Source organism: Ranitomeya imitator, chromosome 1, assembly GCF_032444005.1.
Source record: "Ranitomeya imitator isolate aRanImi1 chromosome 1, aRanImi1.pri, whole genome shotgun sequence".
Taxonomy (NCBI): domain Eukaryota; kingdom Metazoa; phylum Chordata; class Amphibia; order Anura; family Dendrobatidae; genus Ranitomeya; species Ranitomeya imitator.
This window is the reverse complement of record NC_091282.1, coordinates 321,997,026-322,003,503: the sequence shown is the minus strand read 5'-3', so window position 1 is coordinate 322,003,503 and position 6,478 is coordinate 321,997,026.

The window sequence follows — 6,478 nt, the reverse complement described above, 5'->3', positions numbered from 1 at the left end:
TATTTGAGAGAGAGAGATGGCACACCCAGGAGTCAGGAGTGGCACACAAGCAGAAAGGGCAATATTAATCTCCCACTGATTTTTTTTTATTTTTTCAGGGAGAATTTAGAAACCCAATAAAAAAAAAAATAGGCTTTCTATGGCCCACTATTTGAGAGAGAGATGGCACACCCAGGAGTCAGGACTGGCACACAAGCAGAAAGGGCAATATTAATCTCCCACTGATTTTTTTTTATTTTTTCAGGGAGAATTTAGAAACCCAATAAAAAAAAAAATAGGCTTTCTATGGCCCACTATTTGAGAGAGAGAGATGGCACACCCAGGAGTCAGGAGTGGCACACAAGCAGAAAGGCCAATATTAATCTCCCACTGTTTTTTTTATTTTTTCAGGGAGAATTTAGAAACCAAATTTAAAAAAAAAACCACTAGGCTTTCTATGGCCCACTATTTGAGAGAGATGGCACACTCAGGACTGGCACACAAGCCCAAAGGCCAATATTAATCTCCCACTGTTTTTTTTTCCAGGGAGAATTTATAAACCCCACAAAAAAAAACCAGAAAAATAAAAAGGCTTTCTATGGCCCACTATGTGAGAGAGATGGCACACACAGGGATGGTACTCTAGCAGAAATGCCAATCTTAATCTCCCACAACTTATTTTTTTAGGGAGAAAAAATAAAAATAAAATAAAAACAGGGACTGTCCTACAATTACTATCTCCCTGCAGTAATCTCAGCCAGGTATGGCAGGCAGCAATAAGGAGTGGACTGATGCACAAATTAAATAAAAAGTGTGGACAAACAAACAAGATAGCTGTGCAGAAAGGAAGGAACAACAGGATTTGTGCTTTGAAAAAAGCAGTTGGTTTGCACAGCAGCGTACACACAGCAATGCAGCTATCAGGGAGCCTTCTAGGGCAGCCCAATGAGCTACAGCGCTGAGGAAAAAAAAATGTAGCTTCCACTGTCCCTGCAAACAAAAGGTGGTGTTGGACAGTGGAAATCGCTATAGCACAAGCAGTGTGGTGGTTAATGGACCCTGCCTAACGCTATCCCTGCTTCTGACAAAGCGGCAGCAACCTCTCCCTAGGCTCAGATCAGCAGCAGTAACATGGCGGTCAGCGGGAACGCCTCTTTATAGCCCCTGTGACGCCGCAGACAGCAAGCCAATCACTGCAATGCCCTTCTCTAAGATGGTGGGGACCAGGACCTATGTCATCACGCTGCCCACACTCTTCGTTCACCTTCATTGGTTGAGAAATGGCGCTTTTAGCGTCATTGAAACGCGACTTTGGCGCGAAAGTCGCGTACCGCATGGCCGACCCCACACAGGGGTCGGGTCGGGTTTCATGAAACCCGACTTTGCCAAAAGTCGGCGACTTTTGAAAATGAACGATCCGTTTCGCTCAACCCTAGTGGATACTATGGGAATTTAGGCCATATACAGCTCCAGGATATTAGCTTCAGACCAACCAAGGCCCCCGTTACCAGTACAGCTAAAACAGGCCCAGGTGAGCGTTTGCAAAATGTAGTTAACGAAGTAATCCCCATTCCAGGTCTCAGTTGGCAAGAAGTCTTCTCCATAGAAACACAAACAGCCCCAAGGAAAAACTTATGGTTAGAATGGGTAAGATACAATGTAAGGCCGGCGTCACACTTGCGAGTTTTACGGACGTAAGAGCGCAGAAACTACGTCCGTAAAACTCGCAAAAAATACGGCACAATTATTCTCTATGCCCCTGCTCCTATCTGCCGTATTTTACTAATCAGTATTATACGGCTTTCTACGGCCGTAGAAAATCGCAGCATGCTGCGTTTGTCACCGTACTGCGCAAGAAATACACCAATGAAAGTCTATGGAAGCGTGAAAAATACGGATTACACACAGACAAGCAGTGTGACTTGCGAGAAATACGCAGCGGTGTTAGAGAGAAAAGCCGGTAATTCAGTGCGGTGTACAGTAAAATCACACTGACAGCTTCCAGTCCAATAGGTAGTATAAATGTGTACACATAGAATAGGTATATATATATATATATATATATATATATATATATATATATATATATATATATGTCAGTGAGACACATATATGTATATATATTAATTTTTATTCCAGCGCTATACAGCTTGAAAGCCGGTAATTCAATTACCGGCTTTTTCTTTCTCCTTCCTAAACCCGACATGATTTGAGACATGGTTTACATACAGTAAACCATGTCTTCTCTCCTTTTTTTTGCAGATTCCACACTACAGGTCCTTCTCAAAAAATTAGCATATAGTGTTAAATTTCATTATTTACCATAATGTAATGATTACAATTAAACTTTCATATATTATAGATTCATTATCCACCAACTGAAATTTGTCAGGTCTTTTATTGTTTTAATACTGATGATTTTGGCATACAACTCCTGATAACCCAAAAAACCTGTCTCAATAAATTAGCATATCAAGAAAAGGTTCTCTAAATGACCTATTACCCTAATCTTCTGAATCAACTAATTAACTCTAAACACATGCAAAAGATACCTGAGGCTTTTATAAACTCCCTGCCTGGTTCATTACTCAAAACCCCCATCATGGGTAAGACTAGCGACCTGACAGATGTCAAGAAGGCCATCATTGACACCCTCAAGCAAGAGGGTAAGACCCAGAAAGAAATTTCTCAACAAATAGGCTGTTCCCAGAGTGCTGTATCAAGGCACCTCAATGGTAAGTCTGTTGGAAGGAAACAATGTGGCAGAAAACGCTGTACAACGAGAAGAGGAGACCGGACCCTGAGGAAGATTGTGGAGAAGGACCGATTCCAGACCTTGGGGAACCTGAGGAAGCAGTGGACTGAGTCTGGTGTGGAAACATCCAGAGCCACCGTGCACAGGCGTGTGCAGGAAATGGGCTACAGGTGCCGCATTCCCCAGGTAAAGCCACTTTTGAGCTACAGAGAAGCAGCACTGGACTGTTGCTAAGTGGTCCCAAGTACTTTTTTCTGATGAAAGCAAATTTTGCATGTCATTCGGAAATCAAGGTGCCAGAGTCTGGAGGAAGACTGGGGAGAAGGAAATGCCAAAATGCCTGAAGTCCAGTGTCAAGTACCCACAGTCAGTGATGGTGTGGGGTGCCATGTCAGCTGCTGGTGTTGGTCCACTGTGTTTCATCAAGGGCAGGGTCAATGCAGCTAGCTATCAGGAGATTTTGGAGCACTTCATGCTTCCATCGGCTGAAATGCTTTATGGAGATGAAGATTTCATTTTTCAGCACGACCTGGCACCTGCTCACAGTGCCAAAACCACTGGTAAATGGTTTACTGACCATGGTATTACTGTGCTCAATTGGCCTGCCAACTCTCCTGACCTGAACCCCATACAGAATCTGTGGGATATTGTGAAGAGAAAGTTGAGAGACGCAAGACCCAACACTCTGGATGAGCTTAAGGCCGCTATTGAAGCATCCTGGGCCTCCATAACATCTCAGCAGTGTCACAGGCTGATTGCCTCCATGCCACACCGCATTGAAGCAGTCATTTCTGCCAAAGGATTCCCGACCAAGCATTGAGTGCATAACTGAACATTATTATTTGTTGGTTTTTTTGTTTGTTATTAAAAAACACTTTTATTTGATTGGATGGGTGAAATATGCTAATTTATTGAGACAGGTTTTTTGGGTTATCAGGAGTTGTATGCCAAAATCATCAGTATTAAAACAATAAAAGACCTGACAAATTTCAGTTGGTGGATAATGAATCTATAATATATGAAAGTTTAATTGTAATCATTACATTATGGTAAATAATGAAATTTAACACTATATGCTAATTTTTTGAGAAGGACCTGTACTAATTTCAGTAGTGTGTATCTGCAAAATTTGGCCGTTCTATCTACTAAATTAAAGGGTTAAATGGCGGAAAAAATTGGCGTGGGCTCCCGCGCAATTTTCTCCGCCAGAGTAGTAAAGCCAGTGACTGCGGGCACATATTAATAGCCTGGAGAGGGTCCACGGTTATTGGCCCCCCCTGGCTAAAAACACCTGCCCCCAGCCACCCCAGAAAAGGCACATCTGGAAGATGCGCCTATTCTGGCACTTGGCCACTCTCTTCCCATTCCCGTGTAGCGGTGGGATATGGGGTAATGAAGGGTTAATGCCACCTTGCTATTGTAAGGTGACATTAAGCCAAATTAATAATGGAGAGGCGTCAATTATGACACCTATCCATTATTAATCCAATTGAATGTAAGGGTTAAAAAAACACACACACATTATTAAAAATTATTTTAATGAAATAAAAACAAAGGTTGTTGTAATATTTTATTTAACGCCCAATCCAATCACTGAAGACCCTCGTTCTGTAAAAGAAAAAACATAATAAACCAACAATATACTTACCTTCCGCAGATCTGTAAAGTCCAACGATGTAAATCCTTCTGAAGGGGTTAAAACATTTTGCAGCAAGGAGTTCCGCTAATGCAGGCTGCTCCTTGCTGCAAAACCCCGGGGAATGAAGCTAAATATAGGTCAATGATCTATATTTAGCTTCATTTGCGGTGAGGGGCCCTCTGCTGGCTGTTCATAGATCGTGGAAACTTACCTAGAAAGCTCCCAGGCTTTCTGAGGGTCTTCAGTGATTGGATTGGGCGTTAAATAAAATATTACAACAACCTTTGTTTTTATTTCATTAAAATAATTTTTAATAATGTGTGTGTGTTTTTTTAACCCTTACATTCAATTGGATTAATAATGGATAGGTGTCATAATTGACGCCTCTCCATTATTAATTTGGCTTAATGTCACCTTACAATAGCAAGGTGCATTAACCCTTCATTACCCCATATCCCACCGCTATACGGGAATGGGAAGAGAGTGGCCAAGTGCCAGAATAGGCGCATCTTCCAGATGTGCCTTTTCTGGGGTGGCTGGGGGCAGGTGTTTTTAGCCAGTGGGGAGCCAATAACCGTGGACCCTCTCCAGGCTATTAATATCTGCCCTCAGTCACTGGCTTTACTACTCTGGCGGAGAAAATTGCGCGGTAGCACACGCCAATTTTTTCCGCCATTTAACCCTTTATTTTAAGAGCTAGAACGGCCAAATTTTGCAGATACACACTACTAACATTATTAGTGTGGATTATGCAAAAAAAATGGTGATATGAGATGGTTTACTGTATGTAAACCATGTCTCATATCATGTCGGGTTTAGGAAGGAGAAAGCAAAAGCCGGTAATTGAATTACCTGCTTTTTGCTATCTCGCGCTGTATGAAGGAATAATATATATATATATATATATGTGTCTACTGACATATATATATATATATATAGACAGTATATATGTTTTTATTTTTTTTTTAACACATGGATCCCTTGTATAGGCGTATGTCGGTGTGTCAAGCCTGCGATAAAAACACGCAGTACGGCTGCCATACGGATTACATACGGAGGATGCCATGCGCAAAAAACGGTGACACACCCTGCCTACGGAGGAGCTACGGACCACTATTTTCGGGACTTTTCAGCGTATTACGGCCGTAATATACGGACCGTATTGTTTTACGCTGTGTGTGACGCCGGCCTAAGAGTCCAAAACATCTCTGTAGGATGTATTGCTTGTGCTACTGCGAATACACATCTATACACACATGCACTGCTTTTTCCTGATGACAATACCACTGCCTGTGTTATGAATCTGTTGAAGGGTCTGAAGTCCACTGATTTCTCAGATTATGTCCCACTAATTCATGAGGAACCCAAACTAAAGGTCCCAGGAGGAATAACCGTATTAGCTGATAATTATACCTGCTATAATTCCCACGACACCACAGGTACACCAGTAGGGATCTTCAAGACAGGTTTCTGCAAAGAGAACAGTTCCCTAGATACTGACTTGCTAACTAATCATACACAATATATGTACGACATTTATTGGTTATGTGGAGATGGTAAGCTCCGTCCTAGGCTGCCTAATGTCTGGACAGGTCAATGCACCCTTGTTAAACTAGCTATGCAGCTCAAGATTTTACCTTGGGATCCAGAGGCACCTGATGAACCTACCAGAAAGAGGAGAAGTCTTGATCAGCTCCACATAAGTTATGAAGAAGATCCACTGGTATATATTGATGCCATTGGAGTGCCAAGGGGAGTGCCTGACCAATTTAAAGCCCTGAACCAGATCTATGCTGGCTTTGCTTCTTTAATCCCACAGGTGCAGATTAATAAAAATGTTGATTGGATCAATTACATATATTACAGTGAACAAAGATTCATCAATTATAGCCGTGATGCCTTTCAGGGTATAGTTGAGGAATTGGGCCCTAACACTAGAATGACCCTCCAAAACCGACTAGCCCTTGATATGATTTTAGCTGAGAAAGGAGGAGTCTGTGGGATGGTGGGAGAGGAGTGTTGTACCTATATCCCTCAGAACTCTGGGGTGAATGGAAAGACCATGATAGCCCTTAAAAAGATAACTGGGTTAGCAGCAGAATTCA